The sequence below is a fragment of the Carassius auratus genome, chromosome 2 (genome assembly GCF_003368295.1).
Source record: "Carassius auratus strain Wakin chromosome 2, ASM336829v1, whole genome shotgun sequence".
In the NCBI taxonomy this organism is placed as follows: domain Eukaryota; kingdom Metazoa; phylum Chordata; class Actinopteri; order Cypriniformes; family Cyprinidae; genus Carassius; species Carassius auratus.
In genome coordinates this window covers 24,047,944-24,067,155 of record NC_039244.1, presented here as the reverse complement: position 1 = coordinate 24,067,155, position 19,212 = coordinate 24,047,944, and the positions used below count along the sequence as shown (strand labels likewise).

The following is a 19,212-nucleotide window of genomic DNA, read 5'->3' as shown; positions in this document are numbered from 1 at the left end:
GTAATTTTCTTAAGGGTGATAAACCGACCATATGTTCAAATGTTCATTATACACATTAACGTTATTTGAAAGATTCCTGGAAAAACTTACCACTGAAGTTTAAGTTAAAACATTGTGCTCCCTCTCCTCAGATGTGTACGTTACGTCTGATAAAAACGTTTACAAATGTCACGCTGTTGCAAATATTACGGTTCTAGTGGATACCTTATCCAAGAATATCTATAATTTACCATTATTATTGTACTGTGTGTAATATATTATTCCAACGTGCCTCGAATCTGTAAGTTGTGCCTGAAAATAATGCGCGCGAAATACCGACAGGGTTCGTTAAGGTTAAAATAACCACAAGATGGCGCTATTGGGGCCTTTTTAATAAGGATGATTTCTGGCGAGTTTTTATTATTATTATTATTATTATTTTTATTATTATTATTATTATTATTTTCTAGTTATGTGTCACGGTTCATCTTTGTTTCTTTTTTTTTTATTGTTTTGTTTGTAAATCAAGGCGGCTTTCTATACAGTTACATAAGGAAAAGAAACCAGCACCATATTTTTTGTTGTACTGTACAAAAACAAACTAAAAGCTACATTTGAGACATAAGGGATGTATTTTAATCGAAATGTTTTCTTCTTTTATTAACTAAATAAAATAAATAATAACGTCAAACAACATTATTGGCTTTAGGAGCTTGAAAATCTGTTCAAGTTTGCCGTGACGGCAATACAGCATAACACGAATAGTCTTCGTTCAAGCGGGGTTTTGTTTGCAAACAACAGCCAACCACATGGATATTCTCCCGCAAGGAATTCTGGGATACGGTGTTCTTTTTCTGCGCTGAAGGAGTGGTGTTTCGTCAACAGAACTACATTTCCCTTAAACGCCTTGCAGAACAGCTGACAAAACAGAAGCTTAAAGCCAGTGTGTGTATTCTTTGTGCCAGAACACGCAGGACGATACGGACGATAACAAAGAAAACTTCACAATGACAGCATAAGTGCTCACGCTTATGGATCTCTTTTTATAGAATCAAGAACATTTGTTTGTTCACATTTACTTTTAATGATCTTTAACCCTAGCTATTGTTTTTTTTATGTATTTTAGCAAGTTGGTCTCCTGGGGATAAGGTGAGAAAAATAATGCTGAACTTTTATCTGAACAACTTTAATGATTGAGATACGATTGATTGAGCTACACTGAATACATTTAATACATTCACATGTTAATGTCACGTTTGTTTATGGCGCATTAACAGCCTAGGATATGTCTAAATGTGATGTATATCACTTTTGACATTTTGACAGAATTGACTCTTTATGTTGTATTGAGTTCATTTTTTTAGGCAGCTCTACGTTTTGGGACTAAATGTTTATTAAGAAACTGCATGATAATATCTAGCCTACTGAGCACTGGTGCACCATCATAGACCATCTTGGACCAGTAACAAAACAGCTAGGATGGTTACTGGAACATAATGTTTGGATAAGCTTTCATGCAGCCTCAAACAAGTAAAGACCTCTTTAGACCAGCAAAAAACCAGCTGTCATCTTAAGCTGGATTTTTCAGCAGGCTATTTAGAACGATGGTCATTCTAAACACTTCTTTCTCTGTGGTTAAAAGCATTTTATGGAGTAGAAATCACACATAATTGATTTCATGTCTAGTATATGATGTCATCATCTCATGCTCTTAAAAGCATGTTTTGCTGTCAAACCATTTTAGCTGTTGAGGAAATATTGAGCAACCATCTATTTTCCTTTATTTCTACTTCAACAACAAAACAAACCTGAGTGACTTAAAAAAAGATTGCGCAAATTGTCCCTCTCTTTCGCTCACTCACTCATTTTATCTCTCAACAACACAGAATCTGTGTTCTGTTTATGTCAGTGCACTATTGCCTCAAGGAATAGATTTTTTTTGTTTGCTTGTATTTTACTGGTCACATCTTCATGCATTTCAGTGTGCTCTAGTAAAATTGTCAGATTTTTATGAAATGTAGTTTGCTTTTCAACCTAAGACACGATTGTATATATATATATATTTTTTGATAGAATGTGATGACACGCATAATACAATTATAATAACACTTAAGTTCACATTTTATCTTAATATAATTAATAGTTGTCCATTAATGCATATTGATTAATGATTTGCTTTTGGTAGGAAAAATCTAAATGGATTGTTTTGATAAAAACAATATATGAAAAAAAAAAATACCACTAATATAGTATTTCTTGATTGTAAATGCTGTTGTTCTACAGGTGTTGATGGTCGTTGACCATTTTCCTGCAGTTGTTGATAGTGATTGTTTGTTGGTGGAGGGCCAGATACAATCATGGTGCTCATTCTGGGTCGCCGTCTGAATCATGAGATCTCCAGTTGTGTGCCGGAATCACCGGCAATCAAGCGTAAAGTCTTTGAGGTGGACTCTAAGACCCTGAGCGATGTGTACAACTTCAGTTCCGGTTCTTCTCACTCTGAGAGCGTCCTTCAGGTCTTCAATGAGTTCCGCGACAGCCGCCTCTTCACGGACGTGATCATAAGCGTCCAGGGTCGCGAGTTCCCATGTCATCGCGCCGTGCTGTCGGCCTGCAGCAGTTACTTCCGTGCCATGTTCTGCAACGACCACAGAGAGAGCCATGAGATGCTTGTGGAGATCAACGGCATCCAGGCAGATGCTATGGACATGTTCCTGCAGTATGTTTATACCGGTCATGCCTGCATCACCACACACAACGTCCAGTTCCTGTTTGAGACCTCCAGCCTCTTCCAGATCAACACTCTGCGGGATGCTTGCGCAAAATTCCTGGAAGAGCAGTTGGACCCCTGCAACTGCCTCGGGATCCAGCGTTTCGCAGATGCCCACTCTTTAAAACAGCTGGCCAGTCGCTGCCGTGCTTTTGCCTTATTGAATTTTCCAGAGGTGGCTCAGCATGAGGAGTTTTTAGACCTCCACAAGGATGAGCTGGAGGAATACTTGGCCAGCGATGAGCTGTGCGTTGGCAGGGAGGAGGTGGTGTTCGAGGCAGTGATGCGTTGGGTCTACCATGGCGTGGAGTACCGCAGGCCCATGCTGAAAGATATGCTACAACATGTCCGACTGCCTCTCCTTCACCCAAACTATTTTGTACAGACGGTGAGTGGCACATTCAAATTCATTTGAACAGAAGCTTTTTTTGTGTGAAAAAAATCCAGAAATCTGCCAAAATTAATATAGTTGGTTTGTTTTTCTTAGAGTGTCCTTAAAGGGATAGTTCACCCAAAAATGAAAAATTATGTCATTAATGAGTCACCCTCATGTCGTTCCAAACCCCTAAGACCTCCGTTCATCTTCGGAACACATTTTAAGATATTTTAGATTTAGTCCGAGAGCTTTCTGTCCCTCCATTGAAAATGTATGTACGGTAAACTGTCCATGGTTAGAAAGGTAATAAAAACATCTTCAAAGTAGTCCAAGTGACATCAGAGGGCCACTTAGAATTTTTTGAAGCATCGAAAATAAATTTTTGTCTTTTGGACATTATTCAGCATTATCTTTTCTTCCATGTCTGTTGTGAGCGAGTTCAAAACACTGCAGTTTAGTGACATGTAACTGGATCTTTTTGAACCAGTTCACCAAATAGAACTGAATCGTTTGAAACGGTTCGCATCTCCAATACGCATTTATCCACAAATTACTTTTTTTTTTAATGTGGCTGACACTCCCTCTAAGTTAAAACAAACCAATATTCGGAGTAATTCATGTACTCAAACAGTACACTCACTGAACTGCTGTGAAGAGAGAACTGAAGATTAACACCGAGCCGAGCCAAATAACGAAAGAAAGATTGACTCGTTGAAAATGAACCCTACGTTGGATATGGCATGTTTCATAAATTACTGAACCAGATAAAGCATGGCCTTTGGATTTGGCTAGTTGTAGAGTGTTGCTGCGCTCCATTTATCTCAGGAGTTGCATGTCGGAGCTAGGAATGATGTCAGACCCAAATTGACCATGTTCCAGTACTCAAGTTGGAAAACCATCTTCTGTACGAGTTGATAAAAACACATTCAATAGAGTGATATTTTACAAAGATAATTCTGATGAATCATGTCCACTCATAGAGGTTGGATTGTACTGTGTGCACCACTGAGTTTGTGACACAGACAAACATAAGTGGTATCAAACAAAATTTTACTACTGTTTCATGTCTATTGATCCACTGAGCAGCCATATTGGATTCTGAAGTTGGGGTTGTTGTGGTTCATAAGAGTTTCTGAGTCGGAACTCTGAATTGAGGGGACATTCCAGTGAAAAGTTCCTACTGGGAACTCTGAATTTCAGACTTATGAGTACAAATGGAGTGCAGCATTTCTTTTCAATGATGATCGAACACACCTGAACCAGTTAATCAAGATTATGGGGTTCACTTGAAACCTATCGGCAGGTGTGTTGATGTTTGCCAAGTCAAAACTCTTTCCTTATTGTTGTAATGTAACGAGTTTATGAAAGTGACGTGTCATACAGCCAAGTGTGGTGACCCATACTCAGAATTCGTGCTCTGCATTTAATCCATCAAAAGTGCGCAAACACAGTTGGGGGTTCAGTGCCTTGCTCAAGGGCACCCAAGTTGTGGTATTGCCGGCCCGAGACTTGAACCCATAACCTTAGGGTTAGGAGTCATACTCTCTAACCACTAGGCCATAAATTCCCCAAATGCACGTTCCCTGACCGGGAATCGAACCCGGGCCATGGCATGGAATCCTAACCACTAGAGCACCAGGGATTTAAATATTTAAACTAGATATCTGGACTCTACAGGAAGCTAGATATAAGGGAGCCAGTCTAAGTTTAAGCATTAAGAATGTGATTATATTTTGCAGGTGGAAGGCGATAAACTGATCCAGAATGCTCCAGAATGTTACCAGTTGCTGCATGAAGCACGTCGCTATCACATACTTGGCAATGAGATGATGTCGCCACGAGCCAGACCCCGAAGGTACACAAATGTTTGTGAAAATTGGCTGATAAAATGATTTGCTCTTGAAGAACAAATCACATTTTACTCATGAAATAGTTTATTTCTTAAATTACATGCAGATCACAGATAAAGTGTAACTGGTCATCATTAAATACACCTCTATTTGTTAACATTTTGCTTTCACTTGATGCGAATGATAGCTCCGTTAGTGCAGCTGAAGAGAGTGCCATTACTTGTAAGGTACCCGATGTATGATTACCGGGAAGTCCAAAAAATGTGAAAAAACTTGCATTGTAAAACTAACACTAACAACCACTCGAAACACTTTAGTGACTGCAAAACAACATCCTGGGATTGTGGCAGTGACTTTTGTACGTGCAGGCACCACTCGTGTTTTCTTCAGAACAAATATTGTCCATTTCTACACACTCACTTGACTGATATCATGAGTGAAGTGATCATTTAGTAGTACTGTTTGTAGAAAGTATCGATTTAAAAGAAGGCTGAGAATTTGAAAACATGTCATTGTTTAGTGGCAGCATGTCCTGCTCTGGAGGCAGTGGTTATTTAGGGAAGTATTTTTAGGGTAGGATCTTTACAGGAGTCAGATGTGGGGAGGTCTAATCTGTACTTTGAGGCAGTATCTTGATATGAATTTTTTGTATTTAGAGTCACAATCCTAAAATTGGGTCTACATCTGTATTTAGAAGAGGTATCTGTGTTTAGAGTCAGTATCTTTTTTTTTTTTTTCTTGAAAATGTATGAGCTTGCTTTTGGACATTCCACTTTGCTTCTAACTGCAGTAAACAAGTGAGTGTTTATGTTATGTGGGCCTCTAACTCGTGACAGTGTCTTGGAAGAGGATTTATTCTCCAATGAATCATTGCAGAATCTCATTGTACCTTATCAGGAATGAAGCATAACCACTTTTTGATGATGTCACCACTTCAAAGCCCATGTTTATCTGATTTTATTATTTTTTTTGTCATCTGCAGGTCTACTGGTTTCTCTGAGGTCATTGTGGTGGTGGGAGGCTGTGAGCGAATGGGGAGTTTCAATCTGCCATACACAGAATGTTACGACCCTGTGACTGGAGACTGGACGTCTCTTGCTAAACACCCCGAGTACACCAAGTCTGAGTATGCAGTGTGCGCTCTCCGCAACGACATCATTGTGTCAGGTGAGACCCCCTTATTCCAATGTGACATGATTAATTGCAAGAATTTATTTTCTGTTTTTGAGTAGCCCCATCCACAGTAAAGCCTCATTGTTCCAAAGTCCTTTTCATAGCTGTATAAAAAGCATCCTTTATTTTCTAATTTTGTGATTGTTACATAATTCTGTATTTTTGTTTTAATATCAAATGATTTGAGGCTGGTAATGATAAAGTGTGGCTAGGACATGGTGATATTTTCTGTATTTTTTGTACTGGTGTATCCTGTACTTGTTCTCAGTGATTGATCAGAGAGAGCCTAGTTCTGTGGAACCTGAACACACACACACACACACACACACTCTCTCTCTCTCTCTCTCTCTCTCTCTCTCTTTTGAGCTGTGTTGTTGACTCAGGCATGTGGAACTTCCTATAAAAGTATATTCTCCCAGATTTAAACATTAGGGACGACTCTTGATGTCTGCCTGAAACATAAATGGCATCTAATTAAAATTTATAATATGCGAATTTAACCACAGTTTTTTTTTTTTTTTTTAGTTTTAACTGTTTTGTTTAATTTTACCCTAAAACATTTGAAGTGTCCTACTGACAAGACTATCACTGTGTTAAGTGTGAGGGAAAGGTGTGCTATAACCTTTCTAAGTGATCTGACTTATACCACCTCACAGGTTGAAAACTGTTCAAATAAATTAGTTTTGAAGACTGACCCAAACCATGTATGGGGACCAGAAAATCATAGATACTTGGGAAAGGGGCTCTTAAAAATTGTGCCAGTATGCAACCATCTCACATTTCTGTAGAAATTTTAAGCATTTACTTTTTAAATTCATAGTTCGGTTGAGCTTCATTGAACAAATTCTGTTGTTGTTTAGATGGGTTGGACTAATTACTTCAGGGTTGTGTTAGACGGGTTAAGGGCTTTTAGCAAATGCCTTGTTTGTGAGGACATTTCTGGAAGAGCTGTTTATGATTTGAGGAAAACACAACAGCTGCCTCTCGGATCAGCCAGTGTGTCAAGTTCTGTTCTCTCTGGCAAACTCTCGCGTTTGCTTGAGCTGAGTGCCCTGGACATTTTAATCCCTAACTGGCATGGGCAAGCTGCATCTTGGAGGACTATTTGCGGCAAGTGTTTCAGAATAGTTCCAGTAATGATCTGCAGATGTTGGTAAGGCTATATTGCATCACGACATGTCATCCAGGGTCACTGGCCACATATACAGGTCATGCATTGGAGGAGTTTCTGTAACTGAAATTGTATTCAAACAATTGTTTAAACAAGCTAGATGCCATAATGAGGAATTCTGAATTGTGTAATTCTTATTCTTCTCCTTCTAGAGCCATTGTTTAGCACATTGAAAACATAAAGCAGTATGGAGTGTGTTTTGTTTGTCCGATTTCCATGAATAGAGCTGTGTTTTCACTCATGTTCTCACGTGTCAGGTTTGCCCTTCTCTCCGTCTCTCATACTCATGAACACACTTCTTATTGCTGTTCTCGTGTGCACTTGCAGTTGGCCAGCCTCCAGCATCAGGTTCAGAGGTTTCTGTCTAAATCTATCCCTCTCTTGTCAAGTCATATTCTACAGGCGTGGTGGTTCAGCTGTCTTTGATAAACATATCTCTTGGATTTCTTTCAAGAATAACAAAAATCTTCACTTTTTATGCACCCAACCACTATTTTATGCACCCAACCAAATATTTTATTTTATAGAAATCAAAACAGGCAGGATTTTCTGATCCTTGCATACAAATGAAATCAAAGCATGTATAAGTAAAGTGACTTGAAATACACCATAGTGACTATTCTGGACTGCTCGCATTTTATTAGCGTGTTAAATTACTTGCCAGGTAATCTTTCCTAGGAACCCTGTGTCTGCATTTTTTCAGCAGAGCCTGGAAATGAAAGTTTTTGTCATTCACTCACCTGCATGTTGATCAAACCTGTATGACTTTCTTTCTTTTACAAAACAATGTTGGACTTTCATTGTATGGGCAAGAAACACTGATATATTTTTCGCGATTACATTTATTTTGAAGTTCTATAAGCAATGATGACATCATAAATTGAAAAAGAGAAATGTCTGGACTGAATTTAAAGATGTTCATTGCAACATCACTGCCTACTTTCAATCAGATGTGTGTCTTTTATTTTGCTCACAGTCATTGTTCAATCCATACTCCCAGATCCTAGTGTTGTGACCAGAGAAAGGGAAGTCGTTTGATTTTGGTGTTGAAATATGACGGAAGACATAATTGGTTGGCAGTTCCTCCCTGAGGCAGTTGATAGGTTTCCAGTGAACGCACACTTAATTTGACATTTCCTTTTCACAGTTGCCCATTTTAGGAGGCTAATGAACAGGGCCGGCACAAATCATAAATCCCACCTGGGGCTTGCCCCATTCGTACCATTGCATAATGCAAAGGTATTATTATTATTGTGTCTCCTATAAAAAATCCTGAAAAATTGATGTCATCAAGGTCTGGTAGAAAAATAAACAATGAACTAAATATGTCAACTTAAAGAGACAAGGCTTTATTTTATGTTGCTTCCTTACTGACTACCGTATATTCCCTAAGTCACAATTTATTACCGGCTTTTGGCAGTGATTTTGTTAGAAATGTTATGAATTTGAGAAGGATTTTTATTTTGAGCTGTAATGTTGCCAAGAAGTTGTCATGAACTGTATTCCAAATGATTGGCTGTCTTTACTCTAATGCCTCTAAAACATTCAAGGACTAGTATCTAAATAGATATGAAGCTACTTCCCTTCAGTGTTTGTCAAGCAGAGTTTCTGTTAATGACTAATTTTACTGTTCACCTGAAAGTGCCTGCTTTAAACAAGCTTGGTGATAACATGTTAAATGCTGGTTTGTCTGGTCTTCAGTCTGAATGAATGTCACAAAGGCCTGATGGTCTTTGTCAGGAGAGATTTATAACCGTAGAGCAAACTAAAAGGACTACAGCCAGTCTTTATAATGTTTACTCCGTATTAGAGGACAAAGCAAGAGCATCCTCTTTAATTAGAGATTTTGAATCCGTCTTTGTTTACCAGACAGTTGCTCAGCTAATGCACTAATGGAGTTTATGAGCACTGTAGTTCTTGTTGTGCCATTTTTACTTGCTCAAAAATAAGTGAGAGACCTACCGTAAAGGGAAGAAGGGCCTCATGCTATTTGAGAACTTCTCAGACCTTCATTATCCAAGTCTGTAAACAGAATTAAAGTGGAACGGCCTTCTCCCAGGTGTTAAGCGTGTATGTGTGGACAGAAGGACTGTTGGAGTTTGTCTCAGACCTGCTGTCTGAGATGTGGCCGAGATGTGATGTGACACAGAATAGAATAGCCCTCGGCGGGTTTAGATAAACAGACGACAACAAAGGATGTTCAGATCAGAGGAGCATTTCTTTTTAACAGGAACACAGGTGAAGCGGTGTGGTTTGTGTAATTACAGACATGGTGTTGTCTGATATGGAGAATTAATAACCTGTTTGTGGGTTTGCAAAGTTGTGCAGTTATTCCAAAGCTATGCAGTGGCCTGGACTGGTATCTGGACACTTACGTCACAGTTAAGTCAGTTAAAAATGTATAAATGTCATTGATTAAACCAAATGATGCTCAGAACTATCTTCACTTTTCTGAGCCATTTCTTGAATGTTTGGTCTCAAGGAAATTTTTAGCGGATGTATTAAGTCCGTTCCCCTCAAGATGTCCTTGCAGGGTAATCGAACATCATATTAGGTCAGAAAATTATCAACTAATGTTTGATACTCAGAAAGTCCTTTTTATAGAGAAAGTCTCAATAATTTGTCTTCATTGTAAATAGATTATATGCAAACGGTTTTGTACAATGTTATAGTTGTGCAAATGCATTCAATAACATGTACGCGTTCTTTTATGTATGTAATATTATAGCTTATAATAAAGAATTTATAATCATTTGTTCAAATAATTTCTGTTTTGTATTTTAAATGGTAGTTTACATTTTAGTAATTGTTATGCTTTTTATTTATATATATATATATATATATATATGTGTGTGTGTGTGTGTGTGTGTGTGTGTGTGTGTGTGTGTGTGTGTGTGTGTGTGTGTGTGTGTGTGTGTGTGTGTGTGTACGTGTGTATTTTATTTCATTTAAATCGATTTCATTTTTGGATTTAGTAATTGTTTTATTTTTTGTTTATTTAGGTTAGTTGCCAAAGCTGCTTTTTAAAATTATTTTAATTGTTCATATAATATTTAAATTTTATTTTACTTCAGACTTAATTAAAAAATTTTTTGTTAACAACACTGACACACACTTGTCGGTCTAAATCCTCTGTTTTTATACGGCCCTGTTATTAATACTATAACTTAGCCATCACAGAAAACTTTTAGCTTTTTTATAATATAAAAAAAAAAATCACTTAGTTTTTATGTTGTATCTACAAATGAGAATATCCTCAAGTGTTCCCAAAGGGAAGAGGGGTTTGTAAGGTGAAGCTAATTTGTGGGTACAAATTAAAAAATTGGCTACGGAGTTGACACACACACACACACACACACACACAGCTTGCTTATGCTGTTGTTAATGTTGTTGTGGTTGTTATTTACAGGTGGACGCATCAACAGCAGTTACGTTTGGATGTATAACTCTCAGCTCAACATCTGGATCAGAGTGGCTTCTCTTAATAAGGGTCGCTGGAGACATAAGATGACCGTCCTACTGGGGAAGGTGAGAGGGAGTAGTGTGTGTGTGTGTGTGTGTGTGTGTGTGCGTGTGTGTGTTTCTAGTCCCAGTGTCCCATTTCCTTAATCAAAGGCACACTTCCTTTACTGCAATTTAACTGTATGAAGAATATAATGCAATATAATGCATGATTTGCCCCTTTGTGTTGCACTGGTAAAACATCTCATGTAAATAATTTTAATTTTAGTGTTGCTTGGGGGTGAAAACATAATTTTAATAGGTTCAAATAAGGCTACTTTTGAATGGCTGATGATCGAGAAAGATGCTTTTGGCTTTATCTTAGGCGTCCCCGCCCCTGTTTCTTCCTTTTGTTTTTCCTTATCATAATTAGCCTTGCATTAGAATTACTCAGATTTCCTCTTCTCTTTGTTGTCCATAAATATTGCAGTTTGATACACGTTTGCAGCACTTTCAACACTGGTGAAAGACCGTTTCTTTCTTGGATGGGCCATAACATATCGGGACAATCTCCCGCTCCAATTGGTCTTCTTCCCTTAAAAGTGTGTGTGTGTGTGTGTGTGTGTGTATATGCATGGGATATTAATATTAAGCAATCTTCTGGTAATTTAGATTTTTTCTTATCTCCTTGGCAAATATGTTTTTTGTTTTAAGAATATATGCCATACAATTTAGTGTGGTTTATGATTCAAACGACAAAAAATATTTTAGCAGTGGGTTAAGAGAAACGTTAAGTTTTTAGAGCACCAACTTTCCGTGCAATGTTTATAGCTCTAATCTGTTGCCAATTAACTGATAATTTTGTAGAAATTAGCTGCCCAAGTTATTGTGTGTTGTGTTAGTCTTATGCAGAAGCATGCGTCACTTCATGTTTTGTTGTGATGGTCTTTTGGGGGGTTTTATTTTGGGGGTTTGTGAATCTTTTGAACACATGCATTTTATTACACATGCAGGGGGTGTAACATTCTGCCTGCTTGGATGTAAATCATGTTTTCTGTTCATACACATAGAGAAAGACACGCACAGAATGCTCTCTTGAGACTTTTTCTCTTGGAAAACAGTTGTTGTAATTCTCTCTCTTCCTGTGTGTGTCCACCCAATGCCCATCCTCCTCTGTAGTTGTTTACAGACACATTTACTTCATTTTCATGATGTTCTTTAGCAGGGTTGAAATCAGTTTCCATTTTGAAGTAAATAGTTCACCCAAAAATAAGTGTTGTTAACATTGTTCTGAACCTGTATAACATTTTCTTCAGTGGAACACAAAGACATGAGGGTGAGAGAATGATGCTGCAGAATTGCTACTTCAGTGAACTTTCCCTTTAAATGTTTTCATTCCATCTACCAAATTTCTTAAGGAATTATTTTTTGCATTTAATTTCGTGGTGTGTGCGTGTGAAAGTTGTTTATACCCATTTTTGCTTGCCTAATGCATAACTAAGTTCAGGTTGTTAACCTTTTGAAAAATGAGTCTCTTTTCTTGACATTTCTGAAGAACCTCTTAGCTCTTTTTGCTAAAACACATTCAGGGTAAAAAAAAAACCAAGATAACAGGATGATGAATGCATGTACAGCTATATGGAAGGAAATCTTGTTTGATAGCATATCTTATTTATTTCATTCCATCTACCTGTCATATCCATCCAACATTCTCTTATCTTGTTTGTGCAGCTCTGTTTAAAATTACTTGGAAGTTTTTCGCGTGCAAAGACGATGGGGTTCAAATCCTGATTAACTAGACCGTAATCACCATACATTTTAATTACGAATATACTTTCTTTTAATAAGTGTATGCATGTATGTATGCATGTATGCATGTATGTAATTGAAGTGAGTGCCATTTTAGTGCATTTCAGTGAAGATGAGTGTGACCGTTTAAATCATCAGAAAGAGTGAATAAGCGAACTTTAGCCTCTTAGGTCAGAGGTCAGGTTTCCTGTTAAACTAAATTAACGGGGGTCATTGACATTATGTTGTTATCCGTGGCCTTTCCACACTTCCTCTTGGGTGTCAGTTTGAGGATAAAGCTGTATGTGGAGAGAAAACGAGGAGTGCTCGTCTTTGAACAGCTACAGAGAAACGCCAGCCATGAGCTAGGGAAATGTGATGCTTGTGTTTGATCTGTTTTTAAACTGTCACTATTGTTTTGGCAAAATAATAATTTGCTGATTAATGTGACGGTTAAGAAAACATCAAAGGGATAGTTCACCCAAATATGAAGATTTTTATGCAACCTGAGATGAAATTAGTTTGGGTCTTCATTGGAATAGATTTGGAGAAATTTAGCATTAAGGTACACCTCTTGTTCATCAATGGATCCTCTGCAGTGAATGGGTGCCGTCCAAATAAGAGTTCAAACAGCTTATTTAAAAAATAACATCACAGTTAATCCAGACACATGCATATATAAATTTAAACATGCAATTAATAATTAAATTTTTAAGGGTTAGATTATCTAAATGTATTCATTTAGATAGCTATGTGAACATCTGTATGTATTCTGCAGGTGTATGCAGTTGGAGGTTATGATGGGAAGTCTTGTCTCAGTAACGTGGAGGTGTATGACTCATTCTCCAACCGCTGGACTGAGGTGGCCCCCATGAATGAAGCCGTCTCCTGCCCAGCGGTCACAAGCTGTGCGGGAAAACTTTTCGTCATTGGAGGAGAACCTTATGAAAACAGCTGCTCCAATAAGGTGAGTGGAAAAACTGTGTTAAAATACACAATACAAACACGCAATATAAAATTAGGCAGAACTCTACAAACCGTAAAGGATTTCACCTAAAACACTGGTAATGCAGTTTAGGCCTGATTTAGACCCATCCAGTAGTGCTCCAGAGTAGGTGTGTTTCAGTTAAAAAAAAAACTGTTATTTTTTTGTTTGAGAACAGACATGCATATGGCCTTTTAACAAAACTCCTTTTTTGTAACTTTTTAAATTTTTTTTTAGTCTTTGGCTTGGCACATGTAGTCACCCCATATTTCTATAAACCTGTCCATCTGATAAATGTAATAACCACATCTTCAACTTCAGGAAGTCTAAATGATACTGTCATCTGATTTTCCTGTTTGACATGATGTCTTCATGGTGAGAGTTTAAACAACCTGTCACACTGGCGTAGCTTTGAACCCCAGTGAGTGACGTATTTGGACTAGGCTGAACTGGTTTGCTGGTAAAGCCGTTCTCCCAGCCTAACTAGCTGAAAAATGCACCAAGACTAGCTAACAGACATTTTTGACTGGTTTCATATGGTTCATTAGTCACTTGAGTTTTGTTTTGTTTTTCGTTAGGATGCTTTTCTAGAAGATAGCTTCTTATCTAAATAACCCCTGAAGCAGCTCACTAGAGTTGTCATAATGTTTGTATCTTATTTTCAATATTTTAATTCTTTTTTTAACTGCTTCAAAATATATATATTTTTAAATATAATTGACATTTAACTATTTGTGTCTCATGATCCTTCAGAAATCATTCTAATCTGATTTGCTGCTCAAGAAACATTTCTTTCTATTATCAATATTGAAAACCATTGTGCTGCTTAATACATTAGTGAAACTGTAATTTGATTCTCCTTTGTTTGAGATTTGTGTATGAGGGGGTCCTGCCTGTACCATGCCACCCAAAACCCCTAAAATGTGTGTATCCTTTTGAACTGAAAGGCTGCTAACGGCAGATAGGGAATGAACGTGTGTTTTTGTGCTGGTGGTCTATAACCTAGTGGTGGGCCTGTGTGCTGAGCTTATTGTACTCAGACACTGCCGACATCTTGGGTAACATCTCACATGGGTTTTCTCAGCAATTGATTTTTCAGTGCTCAGATTACGGCCTTCTTTACTTGCCATCTGAAGCAGAAAGAGAAAGAAAGTGGAAAAACCTGAAAGGAAAGGATCTGATATGGTTTTCTTATTAAAAAAAAAAAAAAAAAAAAGTTGCGTGTTCTAACATAAGTCCTGCATTTGTCATCTGAGAATTTGCAAATGATGTCTCTTCAACCGTATGTCTTTACTGTCTGTCAGTGTGCATGTCTTCACTAGCTATGTTTCCATCCACCTATTTTTATGCTCATTTTGGGATTATTGCATAAAAAAAAAAACACTCTGGATGGAAATCCCGAGATGTACATAAATTCTAAAAATGTGCATTAACTTATGCGCACAATTGAGTAGCATAAACTTTTAATCCCGATAAGAAAAATGCTCATAAACGATGATGGAAACACATTAACGCAAATAAATTCCACCATGCGCATTTAAAAAGTCATGTGACTTTGCATTGTGAGATGGGATAACTTTAACCAGCAGACCAATTTCGTTCACTGCTTCTATATGTGGTTTTGGTTGTTCGGAAATGCCTGAAGAAAATCTGTCATCAAAGTATTTCTGTATAATTACTGTCTTGCATGACTGCGTTTCCAAACAGCAGACATCCTCCTCTAAAAGCAATGACCGCATTTATTCTGCTACGTCTGCTCTCTCTGAACTGCAAGTCATTTTTAATATTCAGTGGTTTTCCTAGGTCCTTCTTTTTTATATATATATTTAGTTCCAGTTTATCAGGAAGTAATGATTTTGTTCTATTTTGACTTGATGGATGGATTTATTCGCAAATGTTTTATGTGATGTTCCAGTTTTGCACATAAGTTAAATTCGCATCTTTGGATGGAAACATCCACATTGTCAATCTTTCTTAAATCTATTCATTAGCTGGCAAAGAGAAACATTGTTTGCACTAAAAAGTGCAAATATTAGATTGTTCTTTCTGGTTTTTCACCCGCAGGCCCAGTCCTCTTTAGAATTTAAGGCTATTCAAGATTATAAAACATCCTTTCTCCATTGTGTTTCAGGTCCAGTGTTATGACCCAGAGTCAGACAGCTGGCAGCTGAAGGCATGTATTCCTTTCACCAAACCCAATATATCTGCCGTTTCTCTCAATCAACACATCTACGTTTGTGGTGGCCTCACCAGGTCCATCTACTGTTACGATCCTTCACAGGACCACTGGATGCACGTGGCCCAGACCTTCAGCAAACAGGTTATCTGAAGCCTAGTGAAAACCTCAATGTTCCTGTCATTTTGGTCCCATATACTGATTTTTAAATCATCGGTTTTGTTTTAGGAGAGTTGCGGTAATGTCAGTTTGCAATGGGAAGATCTACATACTGGGTGGACGGGGAGAAAATGGTGAAGCCTCTGACAACATTGTGTGCTACAACCCAGCCTCTGGCATCATCAACATGCACGGCTGCAATGCCTCGCTCCATTTCCTACCATGGCTGTGTTACTATACACCGTTTCAGCGAAAAAACAACGCAAACCCCTGAAAGCATGCTGCAAACACTAACATGCAAACATGGAGCTGTAGACTCTTACATGCATATTAAAATCATCTAAACAACTTTGCAACATTTATATTGAGTGATAAATTATTTTTTCTTCATACGGTTAACATGCATATATATATTTGCACTGTATGGGTGTAGCACAATGTTTACTGCTACCGTTGATTTTAATCATACCAAAACTGTTATTTGTGAGGCAGATTTTTTTTGGAACAAGGAAGAATGCAAATTGTAAACCTTCCTCATAAACTGAAATGCATTTAGAGAATGTGTCTAAATCTGATGGAGTATTTACATAGATGCTGTGATGGTGCCAACAGTCTTGTAATTGAAAAAAACACTGCTCTTTTTGCATATTTTCTAAGATTTTAATTTGTGGCTTTTTGTTTTGTTTATTTTGATAGCATGACTATTGCGTTTTGACAATGATTTTCAAGTCTGCCAGAACAAACTTTAAGGCTCAGTCTTGAGGTGAATTATATACTCTTTTTACATATTATGCTTCCTGAGCTTAAGTAAAAAGAAAGCACTTAATACTCCGTCAGAAATGCGTATGAGGTATTCATAATAAGGTTTTGGCGTTCCAAGCATTTGAATACCTAAACCACACACCTCAGTGATTGACAGCTCTGATTTTGGTCAATGAATTAGTTACGTCAGGTTCTTAATGAACCCTAACAGCTGTGAAACAATTTTTTTTTTTTTTTTTTTTTTTTTTTTTTGCTGTGTATCATATTCTGTATTTAGGGGTCTCGTTAACTTTAGTTTGACAACCAAGCGGTGCCTTTCTGATCTTTTTTTATTATTAGAGCCCCAATCATGCACTTGTATGTACTACTGTTAGTAATATATCTCAATGTAAATACATTCTAACCTTTTTTAATGTTATCTGTGTTATGTGATGTTGTGCTTGTTAAACAATCCTATAACTGCAGATAGCATCTGAATGTTTTGATTTGAAACCGCTGGAAACTTCTTGTGTTGCGTGTACGGTTGTGCGTAGTCCAATTACACTAACCTAATTTTTCATTTTAAGGAGTAAGATAACTGCAGTCTCTGCTCTAGTACTAATCTGTAATGGAGATAGATATTTGCCATTATTCAGAATCATTTTCTGCAATTCATCCGAACGTGTCAGGCAGGATGCTGGCAGCTAGTTTACCCCAAAGCACCGCGTCTCCTGCCTTTCTGCCTGCAATGACAAAGATATAAGTGTATTTATATATACTTTAAACATAACGTTGATTGCCCTTTTGATCATTTTGGATTATTAAAAGCTGTTCTGTTCTGAACTTTTTGTAAATGTTCCATTATACTATGTTTTTTCTCAAACCCTTGTTTATATTCAGTTTGTCTTGGTTAGATGTGGTGTGTTTGCAGGATTGAATCTATACAATCCTGAATGGTCCAACACTGAAGTTTGGCTTTCCAGCTCAATTCATAAATACATCCTGGTATTTTTGGTTTGCGATCAAAACTCCTAAAAATGCAGTTTCTGATCGTATTCATTATCAGTGGTACTGAAGCCATAAGAAATACTGGAACATTTTTAGAAATAATAATATACCTTACTTTTGTAAAACTGCAAAAGTACCTCACTAAATTTTTTTATTTGCAATCATTTATGTTGACATTTCATGTAACTGTTCATCAGAAAAACTTTATGAAGAAAGTGTTTGTACAACCTTCGTCATTTTTGTAGTTTGCGGAAACCGGGATTCCTCTGAGTATCTATGTATTATTCAAGATTCTATTGAAATTCATCAAAAGGAAAACAAAGCTATATTCCTCATACTTTAGCAGAGTAGGCTACTTTACTCGTACTTTACTTCCTCATACTTTAGGTTGTAACGAATCATAATCTCACTCACAATAAAAAAAAAGAAAAAAAGTTTGCTTCGCCATCCTTAGCGATTTTAAAAGCGAAAGCAACTACATATTTTACGGTTTACAGGAATTTTTCAATTACAAACTGAATTCCTTGAAATGTTTATGAGTTCCCAGCATGGATTGAAATATTTTTTACAATAAGGCCTATTGTTTAGCTGTTTGGTGACTTACCTAACTATACCTGTATGATTTATGTATAGAAACAAAGATAGCATATATTGAGTGTCCTATAAAACAAATATGGCTACAAAAAAAAATGAAAATGTACTGAACACAAAATATGTATTGTGCCTTGATGAATCTATTGGATGAATTAGACATTTAGCATTTAGTGAACTTTCATATGAAAAAAACAAAAAGTATATATATTTGTTTCATTTTTATTGTTATTATAATTTTTGTCTTGTCTGAGGTTCAGTTTTTTTTTTTTTTTGGTTATTCTATAATCATTTGTGAACCCATTGTGAGCTCATGTTTTCAGATTTTACCTGGCAATTGTTAAATTCATTAGCACTGGAGCCATGAGCATTTTTACAACTGGTCAAGATTTTTAAGTTCAAACAGTTTGTCTTGTACTTGAAAATACATATGGACCCAGACTTTTAGCATTTTCTGTGCTAATTTTTGAGGCCAAATATGCAGAATGTATTTAAATATTGTAAAAATCTTTTAACAGAGCAGATAGTAGCTGAAGGCATTTTCAAATGAAACAAAATAATTTATTTTTAAAATCAGTATTCAGTTGACTTTTATTAAAGATGACCTCTAAAAATGTAAAGCATCAGCAAAAGGCCAGAACAGAAAAGAAAGACCTTTACCTCTAAGATTTCTTGCCACTGGTTCTGATTTATCATCTGAAGCAATGTTTCATTACAGTTGCCAAATGAAATAGTTTGCTCTGCTTGACAAATTAAACTTACCGACATGTTTCCTTTATGAACGGAAAATGCGATAAGAAGCAAGCTTGATGAAAATGTGATTCCTGTAATGTGTGTGTTTTCTTGTAATGTTCATTTATGATAGCAGATCCCTCAGGTGAGATGAAGGCCAAAGTGTTGATGTGTAAAGAGCTGCTTGGAACGGATTACTTAGTCATCCATTCCGGCATTGGTTCCGAGCATTTTTACAAGGAAAGATGTATGAAACTGCAATGTAGACATGG

The 19,212-nt window shown here is 37.0% G+C and overlaps 1 pseudogene; it reads left to right on the top strand.

Annotated features, from left to right (window-relative positions):
* The first annotated feature begins 825 nt into the window (after positions 1 to 825).
* On the top strand, positions 826 to 16,302 carry LOC113037819 (kelch-like protein 24; annotated as a pseudogene).
* Positions 16,303 to 19,212: the final 2,910 nt, after the last annotated feature.